Raw genomic sequence first — 19,701 nt, forward strand, 5'->3', positions numbered from 1 at the left:
ATTGCCAGTTACTTTCCAGTGGTACTTCAGATAGATGGACCATGTGAAGTGGTACGGCGGAGGACAAACCTTGTGGACCACTGCTGTAGGATGCACTTCTGAGTAAACATGCAAAGGACTTCATTATGCTTCAGTGTGGAGACTTCACATCTTATCTTCTGAATGTCAGTACATATGCCACCTTGGCAGTCTTGCACTGAAGGGCAACCAAGTGCCCAAGCCTATGTATGTCCACTCAGAAGTAAGCCCCATAATAGCTCAAAGGGGCTTACTCCCAGGTAAGTGAGGATAGGATACATGAAGTAAATCAAGTCCTCTGGCTGGATTGCTCCCACAGGATAGAGGGAGAGGCTGCAATCCTAACCACACTTTCCTGAGAGTAAGCCCCATGGAAGAAAATAGGATTTACTTCTGAGTAGACTTGGTTAGGCTTGTGCCCACGAATACCAGACAGAAGAAGAAGGGGCGAGAAAGTGAGCAGGGCGGAAGGCTGTGCAAATAGAGGTGTAAAGTTTTATTTGCCTGTCCACGGGCAACAGATAGTAGGGAGGAGGGCAGGGGAAGCCAAATGTGCTCAGCCTGGCAAGGACAGAGGCTGATCGCCCGCCTCCCCTTTGTAGCCAGCTAGGCAGAGGGAGCCCGGGAGCAGGCAAGCCTGCCTCGGAGCTTCCCAGCCGACGGAGCGGGAGCGAGGCGGGGAAGCCAGCCAGGGCCGTGACGTCAGGAAACTTTGTCTCCGCGGCTGAGGTGGAAGCCAAGGAGGTGGCTGCTGCAGACGGCGGCGGCTGCGTGCGCCGCGGACAAGCTCCGACCCGCAGGGCTGCTGAGCTCCCTTCCCGTGCCGAGGTAATCCAAGGCAAGCGCGGGGCTCTGCTCCTCTCCAGTGCGCCCGGGAAGCGCGGCGCGCGCTGACCGTCTCCGGGAGGGACCCGCACAACTCGCTGCAACTCCGCCGAGTTGGATGCAACGGGGGCGGCGGGGGGGGGGAGCTTGGCAGCTGCTCCGGAATGCCTTGCCTGGAGTGAGGGCAGGAGGCGGTAGGCGAGAGCTCCGGCAGCCTCCCTTCTCTTTGACTCGCAGCCCAGTCCTAGGCATGTCTACTCAGACGTAAGTTCCATTCGAGTCAATGGAGCTTACTCCCAGAAAGTGTGGAGAGGACTGCAGCCTTTGCCTGGCGTGGGCGCGGGAGGGAGGGAGGACCTGCCCTCTTCTTGGCGTCCCTTTGTGATGGCGAGGAGCAGAAGGCGCCCGTGGTCAAAGGGTGGCTGGGGGGGGGAAGCCTGTTGAACGCTGGCCGGCCTCCTGGGGCGAGGCTGTGAAGTGGGAGGGACACCCCCGGCGGGGTTGCTTGCAAGCTGCCTTCCCCTCTCTCCCTCCCTCCCTTTGCAGCAGCGCTTTCCCCGGAACTTTTGGGGCAGGGCTGGCCGCCTGCGCACCCCCCTCCTCGGGCCTCTGCGGGGAAACTTTTCCATCTCCCGCGTTTGTTTGCTGGGCTGTTCTGGTCTCTGGGGGCAGCGGTCCTTCTGGAGCAAGGAAGCCCTCGGCCAGCATCCCTTCTGCCCATCGTCGCCTCGGGCGAGGAAAAGTTCCCCGGTGCTTGGCTGGCTCCCAAAGGAAGGAAGGAAGGAAGAGGCAAGCCGCGGAAACGGGCTCCCTCCTCTCTTCTTTCACCATCCCTTGGGGGAGGGGGGATGCTGCAGGTTGGAAAGGTCCTGAGCAGGAGACAAGGCGATCTCCAGCGCAGCGAAGCCTGCGGACTTCTCCACGCGCTGGCTCGGGCAGCCAGAGCCCAAGCCTAGGCAGGTCTGCTCGGGAGTAAGTCCCATGGAAGTAAATGGGACTCACTCCCAAGCAAGTGTGGGTAGCCTGCCAGCCCAGTCCTGTGCATGCCTACTCAGAAGTAAGTCTCGTTGAATTCAGTGGGTCTTGCTCCCAGGTACCCAAAGTCCCATAGAACTCACTGGATCTTGCTTCCAAAGTAAACATGCCTAGGATCCTGCTAGACTTGAGTGTGTTTGTACATGGTCTTTCTTTCTTTCTTTCTTTCTTTCTTTCTTTCTTTCTTTCTTTCTTTCTTTCTTTCTTTCTTTCTTTCTTCATCAACAGTTTTGTGGGAGACACTTGGATTAAGAGGTCTTCCAGGGTCTCACCGACTGGCACCTTTTTTAAAAAATGGGAGTGATACCTACTTTCCATTTGTAGCTTTCAATGCTTGTTTTCTCTTGGAGAGATTTCAGGATGGTTGTGATTATCAGTGGCATTCTTCTAAGTGAATAAATGGGCTGCAGTCCAAGCTGAGGTGCTTTGTCAGCAGGTGCCAATCCAGTGGATTTGTTTCCTCCCAAGGGAACCTGCTTAGGTTTTGGTATGAGTTTGAAAGGAAAGACCTGATGTAGCTGAAAAGGTTGCTGAGAGTTTTAAGTAACATAGGATGCTACTGGGGGGGATCAGAAGATCAGGAAGATGTTTCAGAATACAGGAAGCATCATTCTTTTCCATTTCCATACAAACCATTATGGCACCTTTGTGTTGTCTCTTGACACAATTGGCCCGGAGGGTTTGACATGTTACTGATCTTCTCAGCGTAACTATCAGTTGTCAAAGTACTGCCTTGGCACACTTCTGTCAGTAGATCTTTTGATAGGGTGATGGTGGGAATGCTCGATGACGCTGTGTTGACTAGGGTGTATCTCTTCACTTGAAATTGCTTGGAGAGGAAGAGATGACGGATGGGGCACGCATGCATTTGGTCCAATATATCTGCATTTTTGATCAAGGTCATAATAAATCTGGAAATATGCTTAGCAAGCTTAACTGATGCAGTATTCTTGATTTCAGCCTACATGACTGTAGAAGAAACACGCATACATATGCACATGGAATACAAAGGGAAAAAGTTTCTTGCATTATCAGGAATATGAAGGGAATGATGAATAATATGGGAATGAAAGAAAAAGATTTTTTTTTGTAGTTGCACACTGACAGTGTTCTGCTGTCTCAGCCAAAGTGCTTCAGTGTCTGAGAACAAAACGGACACTACTGCTAAGACTAATGAACACACAGTTGTTTTGCAAAGGCAACCTTCTCTGCGCAGATGGACAAAAAGCACCCATGTGACTTAATTCCAAAAGACATAGGGCATGGGGGTGGGGCCGGAGTGGAGCAGTAACATCAGCTTCTCATTTAAGAGTGGCTGCAATAACAAACCTGAACTCTGGATTCTTGAATTGTACCCAAAACAAATGGAGAGTGAAGGAGAGAAGATTGAAAAATTAAGCTTCTGTGATATTTTTCAACTCAATCAGCAGAATATGTGGCATAATACTGCTTAATCAGGAGCTACTGCGAAATACATAAAAGGCAATTTGAGACTTATTTTTGTGGAAGAAATAAAAGTCAGACAGGACAAGAAAGGTTAATTGTGGTATTTGACACCCATTAAGTTTTCTCCTTCTAGTGTTAAAACTGGAGAATGATACTAACGTTTATTGTTATATTTGTAATTATGTCATTGTTTTATCGTTTTACCTTTCTATTGCCACAATATTGGGTTGAACCCTTTATTTTCTCTCAATCAACAATCAATCAACAGTATTTATATACCGCTTTTCAACTAAAAGTTCACAAAGCGGTTTACAGAGAAAAATCAAATAACTAAATGGCTCCCTGTCCCAAAAGGGCTCACAATCTAAAAAGATGCAAATGAATACCAGCAGACAGCCACTAGAACAGACACTGCTGTGGTGAGGTGGGCCAGTTACTCTCCCCCTGCTAAAAAAAAGGAGCACCCACTTGAAAAAGTGCCTCTTACCCAATTAGCAGGGGTAGATGCAGGGGTTTTTTCTCTCAATGACTTTGATGCCCTTGGAAAAGCTTTCACAAGACTACAAACACTGTCTTGCCTGGTCCAGGTAGTGCGCCACACTGTTCCCAAGAAGGGAATCAGTTAACAGTATTGCCTCTGGGAAGCTCCCAAGCAAGGCATGATGGAGATGGCAGTCACTTGTTGCTTGTCCCCCCATATCTTATAACTGTTGGCAACTTCTTTTGAATAGAGACATTTCATTTTTAGCATTCCTTCCAATAAATGTGTGATGCTGAAATAATTCAGAAGCTATTTAGTGAACATACCAAGCAGGCTGACTGGTGATGCTTTAGTTTGAACGTTGGAGTGAACTGTGATGCTTAGTATGTATATTTTTGAACAGGTCTTATAAAAGAATTTCAACAACTGACACTGTTTTTTTACTTCTCCATGGAGTAGAAGGTAGGGAAATAGCCTCTTGCACAGTCATTTTCCTTTTGAGAAGAAAATATGATTTATTAAATGCTTGTAACATCTAATGTAAAATGGTTCAATAATTACTGTGTGCAGATGCAGCAGGTAAGCTCCTAGAAACAGTGTTAGTCTTTAAAGAAGTTTCCAAGTAGGAACATTTGGGCATCCCAGCCATCTGAAAAAGTAAAAAAAAAAAAAGGGTCTCTTTCTCTGCTACATTCTTCTTGCCCAATCTGTTCATCTGCAGTTTTCAGCCAGGCAGGTGGAGTATGTTAGGCTTGTAGCTACCAGCTATTGATGAAACATTTGCTAGCTAATGGTACTCTATCAGCCAACCAAAAATTAGAACAAAAGGTAATTTTCTCATGGCACTATGCTTTCTTTAAAATAGGAAGTAGGAACAGTAATTAGTCCTTGTAATTAGTCTCAGCCTGTAAAGGCTTGAATATTGTCATTAACAGTATTTATATGCCACTTTTCAACAACAGCAGTTCCCAAAGCGGGTTACATAGCAAAATAAATCAATAAATGGTTCCTGTCCCTGAAGGAGTTGCAGTCTAAAAAGAGGCACAGAAGAGAAACCAGCAACAACCATTAGAAAAGATGTCATGGTGGACTGAAGAATGGTTACCCTGCCTTGACTAAATATAAGAAGGCATCACTTTAAAAGGTGCGCTTTGTTAAATTAGCAGGAGTTTAACGATGAGTCTCTCCCTGTTGTCCTTTAGTGAAAGGAACCTTTGTTGATTTTTTCTTCCAAAAAGCAGCTGAAGTAGGTAAACGGTTACCAGGTGTGCTTTAAATGCACAGTAACATGCACACAGGGGGAAAGCTATCTCTTATGCAGGAGTCTGTTGTGGTCAATGACACAGCTCAGTGGTTCACTGAGGAATGAGACAGGGGATGAGGGTGAAAATTGAAAGATAATGAGTAATCAAATAAAGCATCTGTTTAAGCTGACTAGCTACATAGTTACACCTGCCTTTGCTTGTTTTAAATGTATAAGTGTGTTTCTATAACAAAGATGTTCAAAATGGCATATGCACCTTTCTGTCTTTATGTGTACCTAACCCATTCCTGACAACAGCACATATAGTGAAAATCTAGATAACAAATACACAGCCCAATCCTATGCTGCCTGGAGTGCAGGGCTGCCATGGCGTCAAAAATGGCTGCTGTGGTGTCCTAAATACTAACCAGGCAGCGCCAGCAGCATCTTGGGAGAAGAAGACTTTCGTCTCCTTCCCCCGGGCAAGGCGAATAGCCCCACAATGGGGCTACTCGATTCTGTGGCTGCAGATTGGGCTGCAGACCAGACATGGAGGCTCAGGATCTGGTATAGCAGAGCTCCACTGGAACCTCCTCCCTCCCACCCCTCTCTCTCCCCCTGGCATGCCTCCTCCTTGCCCTCTCCCTGCCCTCCCCCCAGCCTGCAACACCCCCTTTCCGCCTCCCCCCCATACCCCCACATACCTTTCTGCTTCCCTGCAGTCTGCACGACCACCGAGTGGTGGAGCACCAGTGACCTGCCATTGCTGAACTAGCACCAGTACTTTGCCAGCGCTAGGGCCTTACAAACGTGCTTTATGGCAGTAAGCCGGCATGCACTGTTCAGGATTGAACCCACAATAATTACATTAATTTTAATGGGGAAAAATCTAATCTTGTTCCATAGCAATTCCAAGTTATTATTTTTTCCCCACATTTTTATACCGCCCTTCCTCCAAAGAGCTCAGAGCGGTGTACATAACTGCTCCTTTTGTCCTCACAACAACCCTATGAGGTAGGTGACAAGTTCACCTAAGAATCGCTCTAATAGCCTAATAGTATAAGGAAGAAGTTGTGTGACACATTGAAATAAAATAGGTATCATTTAGTAACTCTATACAGCATCAATAAAGTATTAAGGTCAGTAACGAAAATGTTTTACAAGTTGTAGCATTGAATAATGAGGTTTAGCACCTCAGTCTTACATGGCAAACTGTGAGCAACTCTTATGTTTCACCTGTTTGTCTACTTTTCCAGTGGTTTTTTTTTTATCCTCTTCTGTTCTTTAGGTGATTTTTAGAAAGAGAAAAAAAATAGATACACTGTAAAAGAGAGCATGTAATGTACGTGCTTGAAAGCATGGGGTCGTGGTACCCATCAGGCAGTGCATCTAACATCTCTTCCCTAGCTGTGCTTGGTATTCTGAGGGCCATGAAGAGTGCTTCTCTTAAAGCCTGCAGGAGCAGATCTGAGAAAGGGGGTGCTTCTGAACCTCTGTCCTACCAGGGGGAGAAATCCAAAATTTGATCTGACCACTTGGAATTCCATCTTGGGTGTTGAAGCAAATTTTTCCCCTTATCTCCAGAGCTCAAAGTGTATTGATACAATACAGTGGGTAAAATGGGAGCAACCTTGCCTCTGTAAGTAACTTGGTCCCCCCCCCCCCCATTTTCAGACCTTATATTGAAAATCTTGGTATGGATAAAGGGGGATGGTCTTAAATATGTGCAGTATGGATAAGTGAAAATCTGTCTGAGTACTTGTAAAGAGGGAAAAGTGAAATAGAGCAATTAAAAAACAATAAAGCAAATTGAACTGATATCTCAGAGTCCATTAATCCAAAATCCCATTAATCCCAGGTTTCCCAGAGTCCATTAATCAGGTCAAGAAGAAAGTGCATGTTGGAATAAAAATGTATCAACTGGATAGTGAAAAACAAGCAGGATAATGCAAACCTCCAGGGAGAGGGAATTTCACATTTGAGACACCACTTGTGAAAAAGCCCAGGCCCACATTACCATAGAGTTAGGGAGGTGGGATGCAGAGGAGAAATCCTGTTGAATATTGCACTTTGGGACTAGTATCATCTATGTTTGTAGGCCTGTGAAGGGAACAGAGAAAAGTTGCAAGGATGTGCGTGTGTGTTCATTCATGGAGTTAGATGCTGCCATGTTTTCTTTTTTAAAAATGCCTTCAACAAAAACTTCCGAAGCATGACTGGGTTGGAACCAGGGTCCTCTTGTGCAATGGAGCTTTCTCACCTCTTCTCCACAACAGTCCCCTGCACTCTTCAAAAAGCCGCTTTTGAGGATAGGGTGACATTCAAGAATGTTGTAGAATTTGTGTGTTGTGGCTGGAGAATGGAAATGGTCAAAAATTGATGTGAGACTTGTTCAAGGTGTGGCCAAGATTGTTTTTGCCTCCCCCCCCCCCCCCGGTCCAAATTCCAATATCTCATCTTCTTTCAGAGAATCCTTTCAACCTTTAGGAAAGGCTTTTTGGGGACATGGGGCTTCATACAACCAATTAAGAGGCAATACATTTCACAATCCTTTGCTAGGTCTGGTGTCTGAATTGTGAATTGCATTGAACAAACTTTTCTTCAAAAATCCTGATAAAATGCTAGTGTTTGGGACTCTTCAGTTTAGAAAAAAAGCGCCTGAAGGGAGACATGATTGCGACATACAAAATTATGCAGGGGATGGGTAGAGTGGATATAGGGATGTTCTTTTTCCTCTCACACAACACCAGAACTAGAGGACATCCACTAAAATTGAGTGTTGGGAGAGAAAATATTTCTTTACCGATCATGTAATTAGTTTGTGGTTGACAGGTTGTGGCAGAGCTCTTCTTATGTTCTTGTGCTTACTATTTTACTAATACTATTTAACGTTGCCAGCCACTTATCCTGGTCTAATTATGCTTTTGTACCAGCATAAATCCTACTGGCCAGCTCTTTATCACTTGTCTAAGTATGTGATCAAAGGGTAATTCTGGGTGGATTTACTTTTCAGTTATCAATAGAACTAAATTATTCAGATCAATCCTGACCACATTAATACTGATGGGGTCTTGTCTGGCTGCGACTACGCAGGAAAGGGAGTCGTTGTCTGAACCTCACTGTATACAGTGAGGTTCAGACAACCTTTCTCACAGTAGACAAAAAGGGCAAATTTGACATAAGGAATAATTAGTAAAAGACCTGACATTTAAACAGCTAGGAGTTTAATGCCATTATAAAAAACAGTGTTATGCCTACATTGGGAATACCTTCTACTGGCCTGTTATTCCCATTTTAAATGATATTGTAAAACTGGACAAAGTACAGAGAGCAACTAGAATTATCACTGATCAAGGTTGTTAATGGTACATCATCCTTGCTTCCAAAGAAACAAACTTCTAAGATTGCAAGTTTTTTTAGAAAGAAGGTTAAAGGGCAACTTATAAAGACATAAAATATAAAAATGCTTGGGCATAATTGACTGACAGGGCTGTTGAAATAAGAAGAGCTTTGCTCTTGATCAGACCAAGATGCTTCTGGAAACCTGCACATAAATTGTTAGTATAGTTATAGGATGATCCTATATGTATGTGTCTACTCAGCAGTTGGTCCCATTGTGTTCAGTGTGGCTTTATTTCAGGAAAATGTGTATAGCATCCTTATAAATCTGAATTTCAGAACGTGTAGTCCAAGATATGATTACTGGTCCTTCCTCTGCATATGCAGATTTGGGACCCATGGTTTTAACTAACTAACTTACCAGGTTAGTTGGGGAACAGATCTCCTGTGGATTCCAAAGTTCGACTATATTAGAAAAATGGGAGAGGACACTGATATGTCTAAGACAGGAGAACACGAAGATATACCTTAAAATAATTAAGCTTCACTTGTTCTGTATAGTACATACGTAGTCCGAAACACGTCTATTGTTAGCCAAGCATGAAAAATGAATACTTAATTTTCAGTTAAAATGCAGTAGGCTATTTTTACTTCATAACAGAGAGTAGCTCAAACAAACAAAGCTATACATTAGATAGAATGCTGGCTTGGGGAGTTTTGTCTTTGCACCTTTGATTCAGCCTTCGTGGTGGGTGATTCAAGTCCCAGTAGCGAACAAGAACACATGTAGAATGGAAGTTTAATATATTTGTATTGATATGGTTGACAGACTGGATGGAGATGGGTTTAGTGTTTCTCATTTAATGCTAGATCCTAGGGTAGTACATTATTAATGAAATTAATAGTAAGTTTAGGATAGACAAAAGCCCTCTACTGCAAACAATGCACAAATAATTATGGAGTTATAAGAAACTACGTAAACCATAGAGCGGTGTTTCTCAAACTGTGGGTCAGGACCCACTAGGTGGGTTGCGAGCCAATTTCAGGTGGGTCCTATTCATTTCAATATTTTACTTTTAATATATTAGACTTGATTTTACCATATGTGTATTTGGGGAAATGTTACAGATCTGCACTTTTAATAGGCTACTATGTATATGCTTTTAACAATGATAGTAAATGACTCCAGGGTAAGTGTGGGTAGGATTGCAGCATAGGAATGCTAAAAAATTTCCTGCTTGATGATGTCACTTCTGGTCAGGACATCACTTCTGGTGGGTTTCATTCTAAAAAGTGGGTCCTGGTGCTAAAAGTGTAAGAACCACTGCCATAGAGGAAAGGTTTGACTGTATGCATTATCCACCATGACTAAACATGGAATCTTCATTGCAAAGATAGTATACTATTAATTTACCAGATAATTAGTAAATTAGGCTGTCTTCATCATGTTTGCTTTCTGAAGGGTACCTGGGTCACTGTTTGGGCACTGGTGGAAACAGGTTACTGGACTCAGATCCAGCAAGGCAGTTTTTATGAGGATAATGGATTAGTTTTCAGTCAGGAGCACTGCAAAATAATTTCCCCTGTGCCTCACTATTCGCTACTTTTCCGTTCTTTTCCATTTGGTGTCTCATTGGAAAGAAAAGTTTTACTTTTCTGGTTGACTAAGTTCATGAACATTTGAAGAATATAGGTATGGCTATTATCCTGCCGACCACGGGGCAAATTTTTATCCCCTGGGGGCTGGGGGATAAGAATAGGCCCTCAGTTTGGCTGTACTTGTCGTAAGAGGCGACTAAACAGCCACCGGGTAGATGGGACTCGATAGCCTGGGAAGGCAGCTCATCTGAGAGAAGGAAAACTCTGATCCCAAGCCTCCACTGCCTTGTGGCTACATCCAGTTATGGAAAAGGCTTCAGGAGTCAACCTCGAGGCAAAATCCGGAGCTGGAGTCCCTGAGGCAGTTCATGGCTGAACACAGTCATATTCTGGCAACTCCTGCAACGCCGCTGGAACCAACCGTACCATTGGACCATTTCAGCGACGTGGAGAAGGGGGATTTGTTGCATAGGTAACAGCCTATCCTCCGTACCTACTTTACCCAGGCTTCGTGCACTGGAGAGGACACTCTGTTCCAGAACTACCATTCAGAGCGCGATACCATAGTCTTCCGAGACTGAAGGATGCCAACAACATTATGCTGTATAGCAGGGGTGCCCAAACCCTGGCCCTGGGGCCACTTGTGGCCCTTAAGGACTCCCAATGAGGCGCTCAGGGAGCCCTCAGTCTCCAATGAGCCTCTGGCCCTCTGGAGACTTGCTGGAGCCCACACTGGCCTGATGCAAGTGCTCTCAGCATGAGGGCGACTGTTTGACCACTCATGTGAGCAGTGGAACGAGGGCTCCCTCCACTGCTTGCTGCTTCACATCTGTGATGCAGCAGTGGCAGCAAAGGAAAGGCCAGCCTTGCTTTGTGCAAGGCCTTTTATAGGCCTTGAGTTATTGCAAGACCTTCATTCATATAAGTTCCATCTCTAATATATTCATTTATGTAAATTTATTCAAATTTTAAATGTAAATTAATTATTTTCTTCCCCGGCCCCCAACACAGTGTCAGAAAGATGATGTGGCCCTCCTGCCAAAAACTTTGGACATCCCTGCTGTATAGGATGATTAGGTATTGTAAAACAGCTTCTGCTAGTCAGCACGATTCATTCTAAGGGTTTTTGGTGATCTGTTGCTATTGTATATCTATTCTGTAATGCTCATGATTGTACTTTGAGTAGCTTGATATAATTTGAGTAATATGAGTAGCTATACTAGCAGAGAGTATTCTCTAAGTTATCCTCATTTAAATCAGCCTGAAGCGTTAAAGGCTTTCACATGATACAATGATTAAACAGAATTCTCTGTTGAAAGTTGGGGACGTGGTCAGCTTTTAAGATGATCTGATACAAAATAGCTCTTGTCAGTCGTTCTATGCAACTCCATTGCATATTAGAAACAGTATGTTCCCTCTTTTTGAAAGACGCTGTTACCTCGGAATCCAGCAGCAGTCTTGAGTTCTCCATGATTTAGGCATGAACATGTAGCGTACCAAATACGTCTGAAGAGATAAAAAGAGCTTTATTAGGACTGTCGTGGACTACAGATGATGGAATCAAATCTAAATAGATGAGATGTACATTGTGTCAGAGAATACAATTCCCAATTGTAAGGACAGTTGGACAATTGGATAGTAATGGTTTGTATCTATTCTAGTAGTAAATAGAAACCAAACTGATGGGGCTCCATTCAGTCCAAAATCAATTTGAGGTTAAACAAATGGGTTTGTATAAGATTTATTTATTCATTTTTACATTTTTAAAATTCTTTCTCCACTATCTGCATCAGTGGGGACAGGAAATGCAATTCTGAAGCAGTATGAGTATTCACGGTGGTACCTGGGGTGGTAAGCATAGCAACTGACTCTCAGGGCTCTCTGGCTATTCAAGATAGTGCCTACTGGGAGGTTTCTGAGCAGTGGCAAGAACAACAGTAAAAGTAAGCATTTTTTATCTGAAAACCCACCTAATTGAATGGAAGACTTAAAACGAATCAGGGCTACCTGAATGAGTCCCAAAATGAATGGTGTATGAGGTCCCTTTCGGTGCTATGGACCCATCCCACAACAACTTCCCACTTCTTAACTCCCCGAGTGAATGGGGTCTTGAACCTTTTTTGGGTTAAAGTGTAATAGAGGAGCTTGAGAAATGCCTTAATTGGGGATTTTAAAGAAAACATGGGAAGTTGGTTTTTCTAGAGCAGTGGTTCTCACACATTTAGCACCGGGACCCACTTTTTAGAATGAGAATCTGTCAGGACCCACCGGAAGTGATGTCATGACCAGAAGTGACATCATCAAGCAAGGAAATTTTTAACCATCCTAGGTTGCAATCCTACCCACACTTATCCAGGAGTAAGTCCCATTTATTATCATTGTTAAAGGAATATACAGAGTAGCTTGTTAAAAGTATAGGTCTGTAACATTTCCCCAAATGCAGTCACATACCATGGTAGCATCGTAATATATTAAAAAATAAAACATTGATATGAATGGGGACCCACCTGAAATTGGCTCACTTCCCACCTAGTGGGTCCCAACCCACAGTTTGAGAAACACTGGTCTAGAAAATCTCAACAGTACAAATGTTTGATTTAGTGCTTCCTTGAGGTACCTTCATGTTCTAGTTTTGCATTCCTCATGATTCCATCCCATAGAACTTCTCTCCTTAATGTAATGCCAAGACCTGCCTTGTACCTGTCCTACGTTTGATGAGATAGAGAGAAATAGTGTTCCTTTCTACCTTTTATCCCCTGCCTGCCTTTCATTCGTGTGGGATGATGTGGTGGCTGATCTTAGCTTGGGATGAGCACAGGTATGTGGTTCAGCCTTCCCAGCAACAGCACTGTCTTTCTGCTCAGCAGAATGAATGTCATTTCAAGGAGGATGGCTTGAAGTGGGTGTACTTTCTTTGATTATGTATTTTAATCTCTAAAAATGTTTCAGTCTTGCTTTGTGTTGCCTCTTTGTTTACAATATTTGGAAATCCAGTCACCTTTGCGTACCTCAGATCAAAAACATTCCAGAGGAGGTTGTGAATGTGGAGAGGGAAGGATGCCTCCTTATTTCCTACACTTTTTCTTACATAGAGTCGGGCCTTCTGTGAACCTCTCTCTGACTAGACTTGGCTAGTATGAGTTTTGTTTATGCCTATGGTCTTTTCACATACTTTTGCTTTACTTCCGCTATTGATCTTGTTAACAAACCACACTGCATTTGGAAATAATTGAGCCTACATCTTGTGGATAGCAAGGTGGCTTGTTCTGACTGCAAAAACTTTGTTTTTAAATAAAACTCCAGTAGTTCTGATTATTACTGTGTGTTGGTTCTAGGGATGAAAGTAATGTCAGATTCCGTGATGTCCATTTTACTGGTACTGTCTGGACAATGTAAACAACAACAACAAGGTTATAAAAATAAAATGGAGGTAATTAAGATGATTGAAATGAAATGTTTAAATAGGTAAAGGAAAGAGACGCTTTGTTCTATAGTACAGAATTGTTAAACAGTGAAGCTTCTGAGAACAAAGCGCTTTCTTCCGGACTTTGTATTTCTGTGGAAAGAATAATGGGCTGTATAAATGACAGAGCAGAGGCAGCTAAGGAGACCAAGACCATAATAGTGCCCTTAATCTGTTTCACATGTGTTTGCTTTAGAAGAGTGATCTGTCTCTGTAAACATGTTTTTTTTCCCCATTTTTACTTGCAACTTTAGCCAAAGGAATCTCAAGGAAGAAAAAGCTAAAAATGTTATGCAATTTTGTACAATATTGTACGAAAAATGTACAATATTTTCATGTTGTAATGCATCCAGTCAAAGGGAGAATCAGCATGGCTGATCAGAATTGCTGAGGGAGAATCAGCATGGCTTCTGTAAGGGTAAGTCTTGCCTCACAAACCTTATAGAATTCTTTGAAAAGGTCTACAGGCATGTGGATGCAGGAGAACCTGTAGACATTATATATCTGGACTTTCAGAAGGCATTCGACACGGTCCCTCACCAAAGGCTACTGAAAAAACTCCACAGTCAGGGAATTAGAAGACAGGTCCTCACCTGGATTGAGAACTGGTTGAAGACCAGGAAACAGAGAGTGGGTGTCAATGAGCAATTTTCACAATGGAGAGAGATGAAAAGCAGTGTGCCCCAAGGATCTGTCCTGGGACCGGTGCTCTTCAACCTCTTCATAAATGACCTGGAGACAGGGTTGAGCAGTGAGGTGGCTGAGTTCGCAGACGACACCAAACTTTTCTGAGTGGTGAAGACCAGAAGTGATTGTGAGGAGCTCCAGAAGGATCTGTCCAAACTGGCAGAATGGGCAGAAAAATGGCAGATGCGTTTCAATGTAAGTAAGTGTAAAGTCATGCACATTGGGGCAAAAAATCAAAACTTCACATATAGGCTAGTGGGTTCTGTGACAGATCAGGACAGAGATCTTGGGGTGGTGGTGGACAGGTCGATGAAAGTGTCGACCCAATGTGCGGCGGCAGTAAAGAAGACCAATTTTATACTTGGGATCATTAGAAAAGGTATTGAGAACAAAACAGCTAATATTATAATGCCATTGTACAAATCGATGGTAAGGCCACACCTGGAGTATTGTGTCCAGTTCTGGTCGCCGCATCTCAAAAAGGATATAGTGGAAATGGAAAAGGTGCAAAAGATAGCAACTAAGATGATTGCTGGGCTGCGGCACCTTCCTTATGAGGAAAGGCTACGGCGTTTGGGCCTCTTCAGCCTAGAAAAGAGACGCCTGAGGGGGGACATGATTGAGACAAAATTATGCACTGGAAGGATAAAGTGGATAGAGAGATGCTCTTTACACTCTCACATAGCACCAGAACCAGAGGACATCCACTAAAATTGAGTGTTGGGAGAGTTAGGACAGACAAAAGAAAATATTTCTTTACTCAGCATATGGTTGGTCTGTGGAACTCCTTGCCGCAGGATGTGGTGACGGCATCTGGCCTGGATGCCTTTAAAAGGGGATTGGACAAGTTTCTGGAGCAACAATCCATTATGGGTTACAAGCAATGATGTGTATGTTCATTCATTCATTCATTCATTCATTCATTCATTCATTCATTCATTCATTCCACCTTTATTGGCATAAACAATCCAACAAGAAAACAAAATTAAAACATTCAAGGTAGCCACCAATCATGGATCAGGCAAAGAAATACAGAGGAATTTACGCCTCGACAGTGCCTTAAATATACATATATTTTGCTACATTTGATGAGCGGCACTCATTTCTCCCATCCAACAAGTACTGGACCAAGTCTGTATCTGAACCATGAAAGTTTTCCAGGAATGGATATAGAAATCGATGATGATGTGTATGTGCAACCTCCTGATTTTAGAAATGGGCTATGTCAGATGCAAGGGAAGGCACCAGGATACAGGTCTCTTGTTATCAGGTGTGCTCCCTGTGGCATTTGGTGGGCCACTGTGAGATACAGGAAGCTGGACTAGATGGACCTATGGCCTGATCCAGTGGGGCTGTTCTTATGTTCTTAAACTTATTGTGCAAATACAAGGGGAAACCTTTTTAAAAGCTGATTTGGTAGCTAGAATTGATACTAATACTCCCTGCATCTTGCCATAACTGTAGTTAATTGGCTACTGGCTGGCTGCTTCAGCGCTGTATTGTGGTGTATGAATGCAATATGTCAGCATTACCAAATGGCAACATTAGTGTCCATAATGTGAAGGTTTATATATAGTCTGTGTGTGTGTGCATATTTATCATTCAGACTGGAACGACAGTTTATATGAATTTCCTGTGATGTGCTATTATGCAATTCATTACAGATTATCTGGTGTCAATTACGAAAGTTAACTTGATTTTATTGGCTTTAAATACATTTTGCAAAGGCATCTCCACTGGCAAATTTCATGGTCTCTAGAACTCTAAACAGTGGTTTAAAACAGCATGTTTGGAATTATTTTCAATTATCTATGACTTCCAAGAGGGTTTTGTTTATATATTCAAAGTTTTTTCAGCAGTTTCAGACCAGAGAGCATGCCTAAAAGAAACTGTGAATCTGAATTGTCAGGCTTCTTGCAGCCTAGCAACTTTGTAAATTAGTTTCCCCTTATTATAAGTGGTTTTGCTTGCATTTTGTATACCAGATTGAATCAGTCGTGGTTTTGGCCTTAAGACAAGCATAGCTTCATTTATATCCATGATTGCTGGGTTTTTTTTGGCTGCAGTCCTACACACTTACTTGAGAGTAAGGACCCAATCCTATCCAACTTTCCAGTGCTGGTGCAGCTGTGCCAAGGGTGTGTGTGTGCAGGGCAGTCACAAAGGCCTCCTTAAGGAATGGGAACATTTGTTCCCTTACCTTGGCTGCATTGTGGCTGCACTGGTGCTGGGAAGTTGGATATGAGTGTCCTCTAAGTCTCATTGAACTCAGTGGAGCTTACAGTGTGGCTCCAGCATCTGTGGACCTATCATCCGCGGATTTGACTTTTCCTTGTTTTTACACTAGCAAGCTCAGCCTCCCCTCTCGTCCCACCCCACCCAATTGAAAGTTAGAAAGCTCAAGCAATACAGGTTCTGCTGTCTGATTGTATGTAGGGCTGAACTAGGGACTTGTCAGCACACAGTTCTATTAAATTTCTCCAATTTGCACAGTGTGATGAGATGCACAATTTCTAGATACTTTCATCTTCTGAAGAACAGCACATTTGTTTGAAACACATTGGGACGTGTACCTCTGAATTGCTTTTGCATGCACCACTTGAACATTTGTTGTATGTGTAAAGAAGGAACACCAGTTAATTCATGTTACACATGCATTACAGTATGATGGTGGTGAAAACATACATGATGGTAAAGTTCATGCTAACATTGATCTAGGTCCAAATTTTAATTCCAAAAATTCCTACCGAGCATCATCATCATCATCATCATCATCAATAATAATAATAATAATTAATATAATTAATAATAACAGTATTTATATACCGCTTTTTAACAAAAGTTCACAAAGCGGTTTACAGAGAAAATCAAACAAACAACTAATGGCTCCCTGTCCCAGAATGGCTCACAATCTAAAAAGATGCAACACCAGCAGTCAGCCACTAGAAAAGACAGTGCTGGGGTGAGGAGGGCCAGTTACTCTCCCCCTCCCCCGCTAAATAAAAGAAGAGCACCCACTTGAAAAACTGCCTCTTACCCAATTAGCAAGGGTTAGCATGCACAAAGAATGGTCTGGGAAGCCAATCACAAGGGTACTGCAGTCCCCTAATCAGAAAGAACACTTTTCTTGATAAACAGGAGGCCAAATGATAGGATTATGACTACTTTGTAGACTTAATTTTATCAGCAATATGCTTTAAAGAGCTGTACTTGTGAAGTTACACTTTAGAATGGTCCTTTTCGCTTTTGTGGGAGTACTTCCTAATCAGGGATATTTGGCTTGCAGTGTTACCACTTGGAGAATAATTTGTTCTTTTTGCTTATTGGAAACAATTTCTGCTAGTGGTACTTTCTTTGGGGTTGTAAACTGAACTTCCCATTTGTATATTCATCCAGAGTTTTTTTTTTGTTTTTTTGTTTTTTTTGTTTCTGACTTCTATAGTCTACCAGACTCTCTATTGAGAATTCATAAATAGAAACTTTCCTGAGCCAGAGGGATGTTAACTGGCATTGCAGCTGTAAAGCTAAAGGCAATCAAGTGGTATTTTTAAAAGGCTATATTTGCTGAGGTCACTTTGATCTTTGGGATTCTTAATGAGAGCAAGCTGTCTTTGTATCTATGAAAAATAGGTTGACATTTAATGTGCGCATCTTTTGGTAGCCCAGCCAACCTAAGTTAAATTCTTTAACCTAAGTTAAATTATTTGCAGTGTGTGTGTGAGATAACTGGTGTCTTTTATATGTAAATATGTATTTGAAGATCAGTTTTTAAATGTAAATACAGGCACCCCCCCCATCTTCCGATTCAGTTATCTGCAAATCCCTGAACCAGCACCCATTAATGTTTAGATGCTTATGGGGCAAAGTCTTTCTTTTACAAGATACTACAAGCACACAAGCTTATAGTGCATGCAGGCAGGCTACAGGCAACCTGAGTGCTTGAAGAGACTAGATCAAACCTTTACAAACCAGGAAACAGTTATATATATTGTATAATAAAACTTTTTTGCAGCAGATTTTGCGGAATAAAATTATCTATCTCTTCCTTTGCTGTTTTCTTTGCTGTAAAAAGTTAGTTTATAAACTCCTGGGGGGACAGAAAACTGACATCACTGATTATGAAACTGTATACTAACTCTCAGCAATGAGAGCCCCAACATAAGGGAAGAAATGTTCCCTGACCTTGAGGAGGCCTCTGTGACTGCCTCCCCACCAAAGGATACAACCCCATCAGCATGGTGGCACTGGAAAATTGGATAGGATTGGGCCCTTAGTCAAGCCACTCCCTCTTGCTCTCAGTTGCAATATAGGGATGTTAACGCTTACCACAAGGTTATTGTGAAGGTTATATCAAGGTAATGCATGTGAAAGGATTAAAACACTCAGGAAGTGCTATACAAATGGTTAGTATTATTAAATGCTATTTTGTTTCAAGTTGAACTCATGGATGGAACAGCAAAGATGGCGATGAAAGGCTAGAAGAGCAGTGGAACAGGAGGTAAACAAGACTGAGGTGTGCTGGTTGTGTGTCCTTTCCTGCCTGTGGACAGCATCTCAGGGAACCAAGACTTAATTGCCCAGTCCTATTGGAGGATTACGCCAGTGGAATTCAAGTTCTGCTGGTGAAACCTCCTTTACAGCCATCACAAACTGCAACTAGACAAATGTGTGTGGGGGTAGCTCTGTGCGCCAGTGGACGTCAGACTCTCTCTGGAGGAAGTTAGCCAACACAGAGGGTTAGAGGAAGGCGGGGGGGGTTTAAATGAGCAGGGGTTGGCAGAATGGGGGAGGGGTGAGCGAGACAGGGTGGTGATAGGGTGGGGAGGAGGGCAGATCCCCAATCATAGGCCTGATGTGCCTTCACGTAGCAACATGGATTTGTGCCAGCAATCGAGCTGGCGTAGGTCCTAGTTGCCCCATATTGGCTGCTAGGGCTTTCCCTAGGCAGGGAGGCAAATATCCATTTACCCCAAGGAGACCTACAGCAGTTGAAAATCCCCTGCGGGTTGCTAAACTGGAAGTGGAGTGCGATAGCTCCATTTTCACTTGGGAAGCTTTGGGGAGTCCTGTGGACAACCGCGCAGCCCCTGCAGGCCCCCTGAGTGGCGCAATCCTGGGGATTGCACAGCTTTCTCCCCCCCTGCCCCGCTGCCTCCCCCCGCCCCTGCAAGAACCTACTGCGGCTTTCAAACTCCCTGGGAGTTTGAAAACAGCAGCCTTAGCTCTCTGTCCAGTAAGTGATACACAAGTGATCCAGTGAGTGTTCTTGGGAAGACAGATCTCCCAGTCAGCTGCCTGTGACTTCCTAGGGAGGGCATGTATGTATATGTGTGTCTTAGGTTGCAATCCTATACACCTGCAGTTTTCAAACTCTCCGGAAGTTTGAAGACTGCAGTAAGTCTTGCAGGGGAGGGGAGGGGGGGGAAAAAGGCAGGATCCCCAGGATTGCCTCGCTCAGGGGGGATGCAGGGACTAGGATGCTCTCACCAGTTCCTGCAGAAGCTTCCTGGGTGTGGGGAGCCCTGTGCGAGCGTCTGCAGGGCTCCTTAGCCTTCCAAAACTGAA

At 43.4% G+C, this 19,701-nt stretch overlaps 1 protein-coding gene across 1 annotated transcript in view; it reads left to right on the forward strand.

The window, feature by feature from the left end:
- Positions 1–769: 769 nt before the first annotated feature.
- GULP1 (GULP PTB domain containing engulfment adaptor 1) overlaps positions 770–19,701 on the forward strand; it is a 211,322-nt gene continuing 192,390 nt past the window's right edge. Inside the window, exon 1 of the mRNA XM_066635363.1 lies at positions 770–846. The gene's annotated coding sequence lies outside the window, so the exon portion shown is untranslated. The remainder of the gene's footprint in view (positions 847–19,701) is intronic.

This window comes from Tiliqua scincoides, chromosome 1 (genome assembly GCF_035046505.1).
Source record: "Tiliqua scincoides isolate rTilSci1 chromosome 1, rTilSci1.hap2, whole genome shotgun sequence".
Lineage (NCBI taxonomy): Eukaryota > Metazoa > Chordata > Lepidosauria > Squamata > Scincidae > Tiliqua > Tiliqua scincoides.